The 12,878-nt window shown below is 39.7% G+C and overlaps 1 pseudogene; it reads left to right on the top strand.

The window, feature by feature from the left end:
• On the top strand, positions 10,137-10,858 carry LOC109718488 (annotated as a pseudogene).

The following is a 12,878-nucleotide window of genomic DNA, read 5'->3' as shown; positions in this document are numbered from 1 at the left end:
AATTTCAGTGATCGGCTTTAGAAAATCGATTCCGGGGAAAAGTGTGGAGTTTGTGCCACACCCCGGGGTCCCTTTTAAGTAAAAAGAGAGTGGAAGTGCACAATTTTTTTTTAAAAAAAGAACCTTGACCCAGGGGATGACAGATCTGCCAAGTACATTTATAATAGATAGTTTAAATTCTCTAAGTACATTTATAATAGATAGTTTAAACCTCGACCCAGGGGATGCACAAATTTTTTTTAAAAAAAAAACATCGAGCCAGGGGATGCACAAATTTTTTTTAAAAAAGAAACCTCGACCCAGGGTATGACAGATCCGCCAAGTACATATATATGGAATCCACTGTTCATATGGACAGAATCTCCCCTGTATTTGTACGGCGTCGCACAAGTACATTTATAATAGATAGTTTAAATTCTCTTGTTCTCTATGCTCTCGTGCAAAATGTATAGTATTGATCTTTTCTATTTGGATGTCAATGCGCAGATTTTGCTAGACGGATAGAGAAGACTCTATCTGTTTGGTGGGTCTGTTATATGCCCGAACTGTCTAAATTGACGATATCGGGGTGTGACAGTTTTAGGAGATATTTATATATAGCATAATATATATGCAAATTGTAGAAGAGCATGTGAAGTCGTACGTCTTTTTGATCCCTTTTTGGTCTGCCATATGCAAGAAAGCTTTGGGCTCAGGTAGCATGCACTTAGCGGACGGGTGTATATGAGAGAGAAAAAGTGGTATTTTAGGTTTATAAAAGAAGAGAGAAAAGTGAAAGAGATTAAAAAAAAAAGCTCGAGTTAAAGCTACCTTATGCGGAAAAGGGCTCAAGTGGAAGAGATTCCAAGTCAAGTGCAATCTTCTCTTATTTTACCTACGTATTTTCTGTTTGATTTTTTTCTCTCTTTTTTTGATTGTATCGCCTTTAACTAAGGAGATGGGTTGATGGTAAATGTTCAATTTGACGTTCCTGCTACGGAATGCCAACAATTGATACCGAATCAATAGTAATCAGTATCGGAGTGAGCGCCAGATTCTCAAAATCTGATCCGGGGGCATATTCCCAACAATACTGATAAAGCCACTTATAAAATTAATAAGCATTGTATTACAATTAAATAACATCATTTGATTTAATTAAGAAAAATAATATTTTCAAAATATTATAAGAAAAATTAAATTTAAATAGATAAATTAAAATAGTCAATAGTAGAAGTGGTCTCCACAACATTTTTACTTGAAGTAAAAAAAAAGGGTCAATTTAATAATGAAATATCTATCTAAATTCTAAATTTCAATTTATATAACAGAATTATGGCCTTTTCAATAAAAATTTATGAACTTTGCCATTTTACAAAATTGGACTGTCTTTTTGAATATTATAGATTCAGATGAAATTTCTAAGACTCTGATAAAAGTACCTTTATTTTCTCTTTTTTGTCTTCTCCATCTCTTTCTTCTCCCGCTTCCTCTCTCATCCTCCTTTCTCTTTTCCACCTCCCCTACATCGCCTTCTCTCGCTGCTCCTTCTCCGACATTGCCCAGACGTCACCGCCATGCTCCCTCACCACTACCATGCATCAATTGCGCCGCCGGCACCGCTCGCGGCAATAAGGCCCCATGGAGAAAACTTAAGGGTTATATGCAAGTACTGTTGGAAAAATTAGTTCTCTTTTGAAATCTTTAGTCAAATATTTGTATAAACAGTTTTGTTTGAAAACAACTTATCCACTGTTTTTAGAAACGTTGATTAAGAACGAAATAAATAAAAACTATAGAGAATAAAGGATTAGATGGAGCCTGTGAGTCGAGGCGTGCGATTGCACTGTCCTAGAAGCAAGATTGCCCCTCCACGTACGAGGCGCCGGCAATCACTCCTAGCGATACAACGACCTTCGTCCACCCCGTCGGCACGGCTTCAGGGTGGCGCAAGAACGAACCGTCACAGCTTTTCAGAGATCCAGCAAAACAGTGAAGAAGAAGTAGAAGAGAGAAAAGGGGAGAAGCTCAGGCTAGGGTTTCTGTATTTCACTACTATCCCAACCCAGCCACTCACCCTAGTAAATAGAAGAGCAAAAGAAGAGTTCCAACGGGAAGACCACCTTCCCGAGGTAGACGTTGAGTCCCGAGGTGCGACCCTTCGACTGGACCAAATCTGGACCTAATCCAGGTAAGGTCAAAAATAAAATAATAAAATGAAAAGTGTAACAAAAATAAAGTGAACCGGGTTCACGCGCGCCGCCGCCCGGCCCGGCTCGGCTCGTGCTCGTGTGCGTGTATTTAGACGAGAGCTCCACTCTCATCACTTCCCAAGTAATAACAATGAGAATAAAGAAGTATATAAACCAAAGCAAGTGAGGGTCTCTTTCCAATGTGGGACTAAACACCACATGAAAAGAGACCAAAGCTTGGGCTCCCAGGCAAGGCCCATTGACAGTGGGCTGCCCACAAAGTCCAAAGATCAAATTTAAGTTTTAATACATATGGGCTTTTAAAGAAGTTTTAAATCACTTGTTTTAATCAAAATACTAACATTCCCCCACATGATTTAAAACTTCAGAAGAATAAAAACTGAAATTCAAAAATAACTCAAAAAGATGCTGGATCTCTTATACCACGTATTCGGCGAAGGTACCTTTCGGGTTTGAACCTTCACTTAGTGCTTGTCTATGTACATCCGAGGACACAATGGTGGACTTCGCCTTGAACCAAGGCCGGTGAATCGGATTTCCACAAACCGCACACATGGTACAGCTATTTAGGTTCTAAGCGGGTGAGCGCTATTACGGCCATGCGCTAGTATCGTTTCATGTGTGTTTTAGGGAACCGCCCTCTTCCCATAGTTGCGGCCTCACAACTCCACACACTTAGTAGGTCCTCAGAAGGGTGTCTGTAAGGTCACACCCTGCCTCATGGGTCTCGGAACCATTCAGGGCTAAAGCCCTTCCTATCCACTTGCAGAAATGAGCACTGTCGCCATAGGGATGAGGATACAAAAATAGTGCTCCTCACAGCTACCTGTTCGACTTGTTTCTACCCATTGAACCTGCAACAGGTTGGGTTGCCGTCGCCGGTAACTTTCATTGTGGGCTAAGCCCCATCCCCCTCGACGATTCTAGGATCACAGTCCTAGACAATCCCTTGGTGAGCTGATCAGCCAGATTCTTTGCAGATCTCACAAATTCCAAAGCAATTACATTCTCCTTCATACTCTGTCGAATGAACTTATGTCTCACTTTCATAAATCTACTCATCTTAGTCTCCACATTCTCTTGAGCACATTTATCAATTGCAGATCTACAATCACAATGAATACACACTAGTGCTAAAGGTCGCTCCATCAGTGGCAAATCATAAAGAAATTCTCTTATCCACTTAGCCTCTTTTACAGTGGTATCTAATGCTATAAGTTCAGATTCCATAGTACTTCTAGCAATCAAAGATTGTTTGGTTGACTTCCAAGATACAGCTGCTCCTCCTAAAAGAAAAACAAATCCAGTAGTAGACTTTACATCAGCTGTATCACTAATCCAATTTGCATCACTATATCCTTCTAGTACTGCAGGAAAGCCACTGTAATGTAATCCATAAGATATAGTTCCCTTTAGATACCTCAAAACTCTTTCTAAAGCATTCCAATGATCTCTATTCGGATTATGGGTATATCTTCTCAATCTGTTTACAGCATAAGCCAAATCAGGTCTAGTATAGTCTACTAGATATCCCAAAGATCCTATAATCTGTGCATATCTATTCTGACCAATTGGATCACCTCTATTCTTCTTAAGATGTACACTAGAATCATAAGGTGTCACTACAGGTTTAACATCAAAATATCCAAACTTCTTCAATAACTGTTCACTATAGTGTGATTGGCTCATAACAATTTCTTTTGATTCTCTAATGATCTTCATATTGAGAATTACATCTGCTTGCCCAAGATCTTTCATATCAAAATTCTCATTCAGTAATTTCTTCACATCATGTATCACATTTATATTGGTACCAAAAATCAAAATATCATCAACATATAAACACAGGATCACAATCTGTCCATCATATTCCTTTGAATATACACATTCATCAGACATGTTTACATGAAATCCATTTGATACAACTAAAGAATCAAATTTCAAGTGCCACTGCTTAGGAGCTTGTTTAAGTCCATATAAAGATCTCGTCAATTTGCACACTTTATTTTCATGTCCAGAAACTACAAATCCTTCAGGTTGCTTCATATAGATCTCCTCATCTAAATCACCATTCAGAAAAGCTGTCTTAACATCCATCTGATGCACAATCAAACTGTGGACAGAAGCTAAGGCCAACAATATCCTGATAGAGGTAATTCTAGCAACAGGTGCATACACATCAAAATAATCTACACCTGGCTTCTGTGCAAAACCTTGAGCCACTAGTCTAGCCTTATACTTTTCTACAGAACCATCAGGTCTCAACTTCTTCTTAAAGATCCATCTACAGCCTACAGGCTTACATCCTATAGGTAAATCTGTTAATTCCCAAGTATGATTCTGTAGAATAGATTGCATCTCAAGATTAATAGCCTCTTTCCAAAAAGATGCATCTACAGACTTCATAGCTTGGTCAAAGGTAGAAGGAGTATCTTCAACTAGTAGGACACAAAAATCATCTCCAAAAGTTTTCTCTACTCTAGGACGCTTACTTCTCCTAGGTTCAACCTCTACTGTAGGCTCACTAACTCTAGGACCACTAGAGCTACCTACATGCTCAACTGGAGTAGGTCTATCTACTCTAGTCCTAAAAGGAAAGATATCCTCAAAATACACTGCATCTCTAGCTTCAATAATGGTATTATTAGAAATCTCACTAATCTCAGAATTCACCACTAGAAATCTGTTGGTGTTACTATCTAAAGCATAGCCTATAAAAACTGTATCTACAGTCTTAGGACCAATCTTCCTTTTCTTGTTCTCAGGTATCTTAACTTTAGCTAGGCACCCCCACACTTTAAAATAATTCAAATTAGGCTTCCTACCTTTCCAAAGCTCATAAGGAGAAATATTAGAATTCTTGTGGGGAATCCTATTTAAAATCACACATGCAGAAATCAAAGCTTCCCCCCACAAGTTCTCGGGTGCACCTGAACTAATAATCATCGAATTTACCATATCCATCAAAGTTCTATTTTTGCGTTCAGCAACTCCATTAGATTGAGGTGTATAAGGTGCAGTCACTTGATGTACAATTCCAAATTCTTGACAGAAAATAGTCATCTCATTTGAAGTATATTCACCTCCTCGATCAGATCTCAAAATCTTGATTTTCTTATCTAATTGATTTTCAACTTCAGCTTTATAAATTTTAAATCTGCTCAAAACCTCATCTTTTGTCTTGATCAAATAAACATAACAATACTTCGAATGATCATCTATGAAAGTCACAAAATATTTATTTCCACCTCTAGTAGGTCTAGTTCCATCACAAACATCACTATGCACAAGTTCTAACATATCACAATCTCTATCTACTGATTTAAAAGGTTTTCTAGGCTCCTTAGCCTGCACACAAATTTCACATTTACGATTAGACAAATCAGATTTAGGAATCAAATCTAGATGCATTAATCTCTTAACAGTATTATAATTCACATGTCCCAATCTTCCATGCCAAACATCAGTTGAAACAACATTCAAAACAAGTGCACTTTCATTAATAGGGGGAGGAGATACAGATAACTTAAACAAACCATCACTCAAAAATCCCTTTCCTACAAAATCCACACCCTTAGTAATAACTACCCTATTACATTCAAAAACTAACTTAAAACCCTGCTGAACTAAAAGAGAACCACTAATCAAATTCTTCCTAATATCGGGAACATGGTGGACTCCGTGCAAGGTTAGGGTCTTCCCAGAAGTCAGTCTCAAATCCACTCGACCGGTCCCAAGCACGCGAGAAGAGGCTGCATTCCCCATGTTCACCGATCCTCCACATGAGTCCTGATAAGTGGCAAACCAAGAGCGATCAGAACATGCATGAATATTTGCTCCGGTATCTATCCACCAATCAGAAGAACTAAAGGTAAGGTTAACTTCAGCTAAACTAGATCCTAACCTGATAGCAGGGACAGAAGAGTCAGGTCCAGCAGTCAACATATTCATCTGGCGCTCAGGTGGACCGTTCTTCTTCTTCTTGGGTGCAGAAGGCCGAGTCTTGCGAAAATAGCAATCCTTCGCAAAGTGGTTGGTCTTCCCGCACACAAAGCAACCAGAGTTGCTCCCACTCCCATCAGGTTTAGGCTTCTTAAAGTTTGGGTTGAACTTTCTATGATGGAAAGGCTTCTTCTTAAAGTTCCTATGAGGCTGAAAGTTTCTACCCTTATTTTTAGGATTCTCTACTAGGTTGGCTTGGGTAGTGGGTTCAGTAGGTTTCTTATCCTTGGCTCGGTTCGACTCTTCTATCCTAATGGATCTTAGGACATAATTCAGGGAAAGCTCTCTTTGGTTATGGTTAAGATCATTTGCATGGTTAGACCAGGAGGGTGGCAACTTATCTATAAGAGTGGCTACTAAAAAACTCTCATCAAGATTTATACCACTAGATCTAAGCTGCTCAACAATATACTCAAAATCATGGAGCTGGTCAGACATAGGTTTACTATCCACTAATTTGAATTTAATCAAATCTGAAGCTTGGTATCTCTTCTGAGTAGGATCAACCTGACCATACTTATTTTCTAAGGATGTCCAAAGTTCCCTAGCTGATTGGGCACTACAGAATATGTCATACAGTTTATCAGATAGGGTACTAAGAATCCGGTTCAGGCAATGATAGTTTATCACGTTAGGATCTACAAGGGGTACAGTTACAGGTGGAGGTGCAGTTGCATTTTCAGAGGGGGGAAGAGCGGATCCGGCTTGGGCTTGGCTCCTAGTAAACGGTCGGTTGCCCGTAGGCTGGATTGCACCTGAAGGTGCATTGCTATTCTCGACAGGATCCGAGATAGCAGACACAAGCCCAAGTGTGGTGAGCCAGAACCTCATTTGGTTCTGCCACCTCTTAAAATTACGACCATCGAAAGTGAACGGCTTCGCCGAATACGAGTCCTCCATAATGACAAATCTGTTTTCAAGTAATCCTAAAATAATATCACAAGACTGTTCCAAGTTTTACAGATATAACAGTAAATTTTTCTAAACAATGTTTAGTAACAGTATGATCATGCAGATAAATATATATATATATATATGTTAGCAGTATTACAATCTTAATTATCAGCAGTATTTCAAGTAAACCTAAAAAAAAACAGCATGCATATATTTAGGTTTATATATTCCGAATTATAGCAATATCAGTTTCATGCACATATATATTATCCTACAGCCAAAATAGTATTCTACGCAGTAAACTAAAGAAGACAGAAAGAGAAAATAAAATCTTGCTTCTAGAATGTTGGAAAAATTAGTTCTCTTTCGAAATCTTTAGTCAAATATTTGTATAAACAATTTTGTTTGAAAACAACTTAGCCACTGTTTTTAGAAACGTTGATTAAGAACGAAATAAATAAAAACTATAGAGAATAAAGGATTAGATGGAGCCTGTGAGTCGAGGCGTGCGATTGCACTGTCCTAGAAGCAAGATTGCCCCTCCACGTACGAGGCGCCGGCAATCACTCCTAGCGATACAACGACCTTCGTCCACCCCGTCGGCACGGCTTCAGGGTGGCGCAAGAACGAACCGTCACAGCTTTTCAGAGATCCAGCAAAACAGTGAAGAAGAAGGAGAAGAGAGAAAAGGGGAGAAGCTCAGGCTAGGGTTTCTGTATGTCACTACTGTCCTAACCCAGCCACTCACCCTAGTAAATAGGAGAGCAAAAGAAGGGTTCCAACGGGAAGACCACCTTCCCGAGGTAGACCGTTGGGGCTGGTTGAGTCCCGAGGTGCGACCCTTCGACTGGACCAAATCTGGACCTAATCCAGGTAAGGCCAAAAATAAAATAATAAAAGAAAAGTGTAACAAAAATAAAATGAACCGGGTTCACGCGCGCCGCCGCCCGGCCCGGCTCGGCTCGTGCTCGTGCCGTGCGCGCGTGCGTGTATTTAGACGAGAGCTCCACTCTCATCACTTCCCAAGTAATAACAATGAGAATAAAGAAGTATATAAACCAAAGCAAGTGAGGGTCTCTTTCCAATGTGGGACTAAACACCACATGAAAAGAGACCAAAGCTTGGGCTCCCAGGCAAGGCCCATTGACAGTGGGCTGCCCACAAAGTCCAAAGATCAAATTTAAGTTTTAATACATATGGGCTTTTAAAGAAGTTTTAAATCACTTGTTTTAATCAAAATACTAACAAGTACAACGTCCATCTTATGTATGGTGTTACTAGTATTTGTGTATTAATACATATATATGAATACATAGAGAGAAGGAGAGAGAGATTAAGATAGTCGAGCTATTGTGCTTCTAAAAGCACTAATTAAGCAATTGGTGTTTGTCATTTTTTCACCGTTAGATCAACCCCTTTGAATATTTGTACTCGTTGGATCATGCTTTTCAACCAACCACTCCCTCAACTCTAGAGGACTATTATCATCCTAATCACACATTGCCTAATCCAAGGGCTGAAACTTACAAGCACTAATAATATGGTACTTTTACTAATATAGAAGTTATATATACACACAAACACTAGTTGAGTGTAAGTGCAAATGCATAGATCTTGATTATCCATATTTATTTATGACAGAACAGAGGAGAGAAACGATATACATTAATAAACAATATGAGCGAAACGATATACATTAATAAACAATATGAGCGAAACGATATACATTAATAAACAATATGAGCGAAAATTAATGTGAAAGTGCCGGAAGGAAATATTTATTTTATGGATTTAATACTGCCGTGTGTATTTTTTAATACTTGTTTAAAAAGAAAAGGTACTTCCAATAGGATGGAAATATTTATTTTATGGATTTAGAACAATATATAAATATTTTGAAAGCGCGGCAAGAAAATATTTATTTTATGAATTTTATGCTCTCCCGCCAGTATTTTATAATACTTGCTTAAAAAGAAAAGATATTTTCAATGGAAAGAAAATATTTATTTTATGGATTTAGAATAATATATAAATATTTAATAAACAAAAGAAAAGGTTATCCTATAAATTTAAATTTAATTAGTTTATGTAGTTGTTAAATTTAAATTTATAGAAAAATAATTTTTTGAATTGCCACGAGTTATTTGTTAGAGAAAAAATTAAATTAAAGTTTGTTAGTTACATATCTATTCATTACGTATTCATTTCAAGAGTTCCTAATCTTATTCTTACATATTCATTCCCGAGGGTTTTTATTCTTATCGTTATGTATTCATTTCCAATGATTCATACTGTTATTTTTAAATTTCTAATTTTAAAATGAGTTTGTCGACGGATCGAAATTTTAAATACTTGTTTTTATATATCGTATAGATTAGTTGAGTGTATGTACGTAAAAATGCACATAACAATTATTTAATAGTTATATCAAATTAACAGAAATTTTCAGGTCATATTTATTCAAAACTTTACAATCAACAAAAAAGAAAAATTAAAATTTTAAAAAGTAAACTCATATGTTATATTTTAGTAGAAAATAATTGCTATATTTTAATTCAAATCTAAATAGTCCTTGCGGACAATAATTATATTGTTCTATAAAATTTGAGTTGAAATTAATTTTGAATATCAAATTCGAATTAACGATTAACAAATTTCGATTGAACTGGATCAAATTAAAATTTTAAATTTGAATTAAATGTGAATTAAATCCTTGCTACTTCCAGTTTGAGACGTGTATGTAAGATATTCTACAGTAGATATCAAGTATGAATTTTTTTCCGTTTTGGATCGTAATATTTGGGTTTAGAAAAAAAATATCTCATTGAATTAGAGTACGATACGAATTAGAGTAGGATTTGCGTATATAAACGAAAAGTTTAGTCCCGATATGCATATATATAGGGCTAGGGTTAGGGTTAGGGTTTGGGTTTGGGTTTGGGTTTGGGTTTTGGTTTGATCTTAATATTCCTTCGTCCGCGTCGTCTTCTTCTTACCCGCTGCGAGAGCCTCTACTGTCCCCCTTGTAGGGTTCCGGTGATCTCCGTCCCCGAGGGGCTCCGACGATGGCGCGGAACGAGGAGAAGGCGCAGTCGATGCTTAACCGCTTCATCGCCATGAAGCAGGAGGAGGACCGCAAGCGCAAGAAGGCCAAGGCGCGGGGTCCCTACCTCGCCTCGGAGTGCGGCGACCTCGCGGAGGCCGATCGGTGGCGATCCAAGATCCTGCGCGAGATCGGCGCGAAGGTCGCAGAGATCCAGAACGAGGGCCTCGGCGAGCACCGCCTCCGCGACCTCAATGACGAGATCAACAGGCTCCTCCACGAGCGCACCCACTAGGAGCGCCGCATCGTCGAGCTCGGCGACACCTCCCTCGAGGGCGACACCGTCGACGTTCCGAACCCTAGCGGCCGCGGCCCCGGATACTGCTACTTCGGCGTCGCGAAGAGGCTCCCCGGCGTCCTCGAGCTCTTCGAGAAGGCCCCGGAGGCCAAAAAGCCCCACTATCTCTACGACACCTACAGGCGCGTCGACGCGAGCTACTACGGCTACCGTGACAACGACGAGGAGGAAGGGGATAAGGCGGATGAGGAGAGGAGGTCGGAGAGCAAGGAGAGGGAGTTTGTGGTGCATGTGCCGCTGCCCGACGAGAAGGAGATCGAGAGGATGATTGTGGAGAAGAAGAAGAAGGAGCTGCTGAGCACGTACACCAGCGACGTGCTCCTGGAGCAGCAGGAAGACGCCAAGGCCATGCTCAACGTCCACCGCTAGAGTTTTGAGTATTAATTGTATTTTAATTTTAATAGGCCAATTTGCATAAAAAATTCACTTATTTTGAGCTTTTGCAAAACTGGGCCACATTTTTCATTTTTGCAGATTCGGTTCGCTTTTTCAACAAACTGACCAAAATACCCTTATACCTTTTTCTCTTTCCTCTTTTTTTTCTCTCATACTTTTTTTCTTTCTTTTCCCAGAGAGCGGCGGAGGCGGAGGAGGCGGCTTGTCCGGCGCATCCTTACCCTAGGCCCACACACCCCCGCACCTTCCTCGCCTCCGACCCTGCCGAGCCAGCACCGCGACTTTTTTTTTCTNCCACCATTTCCAACGATGACGCCTCTCTCGCCTTCCCCGCCCTTCTCGTCCTCTCCCTCTCCTTCCTCCTCTGCCGCCTCCGACGACGACGACGCATCTTCGCTGGTGCCGACAATATGCCGACGCATTCTTACCATCGCCTGCACACCCCTGCACCTTCCTCGCTTCCGACCCTGCTGAGGCCGCGCAACGACTTTTTTTTTTTTCCTCTTCGACTCTCCTCCATTGTCTCCGACGACGACACCTCTCTTGCCCTTCTCCGCCCTTCTCGTCCTCTCCCTCTCCCTCTTCCTTTGCCGCCTCCAACGACGATGCTGCAGCCTCGGAGCGGGGGGTTTTTAGCGGCATCGTCGTCGGAGCCGTAGAGAGGGGTGACCAAAAAAAATTATAAAAGAAGTAAGAAAAAAAAATAAAAATAAAAAATTATAGAAAAAGAAGGATGAAGATGAAATTGTATCGTTAATTGAAAAAAAATTATGAGTTGCACTACTTAAAATGTAAACTGCAGCTTTAAGATGAAAATTACACTCTTTAAACGAAAATTACACTCTTTGGGAGATATTTACATTATTTCTCCTTTTATTGCACTCTTTCAGATGTAAACTGTACCGCTAAGATGAAAATTACACTTTTTAAATAAAAGTTGCACTGTTTCTCCTCTTATTGCACTATTTCTTCTCTTGTTACACTATTTTTTATCTTAAACTGCACCCATTTAAGAGATATTTATACTGTTTCTCCTCTTGTTGCACTATTTTTTCTCTTGTTGCACTATTTCTCCTCTTGTTATACTGTTTCTCCTCTTAAAGGGTGCAATTTAAGATAAAAACAGTGTAACAGGAGGAGAAATAGTACAATAAGAGAAGAAACAGTGCAACAATAGGAGAAACAATATAAATATCTCTTAAAGGGGTACAGTTTAAGATAAAAGATAGTATAGCAAGAGAAAAAATAGTGCAACAAGAGAAGAAACAGTGCAACTTTCGTTTAAAAAGTATAAGTTTTATCTTAATGGATGCAATTTACATCTGAAAGAGTGCAATAAGAGGAGAAACAGTATAAATATCTCCCAAAGAGTGTAATTTTCGTTTAAAAGTGTAATTTTCATCTTAAAACTGCGGTTTACATTTTAAGTAATGCAACTTATAATTTTTTTTCAGTTAACAGTGCAATTTCATCTTCATCCTTCTTTTTCTATAATTTTTTATCTTTATTTTTTTTCTTGCTTCTTTTATAATTTTATTTTGTCACCCCTCTCTGCCAATGACCACGGCGCAGGCAATGATGCCGCTGAGGACCCCCTGGTTCGAGGCTGCAGCGCCGCAGTGACCTCCACGGTGTCGGCGCCGGCGAAGATACATCGTCGTCGGAAGCGACAGAGGAGAAGGGAGAGGGAGAGGATGAGAAGGGCGGAGGAGGGCAAGAGAGGCTTCGGAGACAGTGGAGGAAAGTCGAAGAGGAAAAAAAAAAAAGTCGCGGCGCGGCCTCGGCGAGGTCGGAGGCGAGGAAGGTGGGGGTGTGCGAGCAAGAGTCCGCTCTGTCTCCCCCGCTCTCTAGGAAGAGAAAAAAAAAAAGAACGAGAGAAAAAAAGAGGAGAGAGAAAAAGGTATAAGGGTACTTGGTCAGTTTGCTGAAAAAGCGGACCGAATCTGCAAAAACGAAAAAGGTGGTCCGGTTTTGCAAAAGCCAAAAATAAGTA

This window comes from Ananas comosus, linkage group 12 (genome assembly GCF_001540865.1).
Source record: "Ananas comosus cultivar F153 linkage group 12, ASM154086v1, whole genome shotgun sequence".
NCBI lineage: Eukaryota > Viridiplantae > Streptophyta > Magnoliopsida > Poales > Bromeliaceae > Ananas > Ananas comosus.
This window is presented reverse-complemented; position numbering and strand designations above follow the sequence as displayed.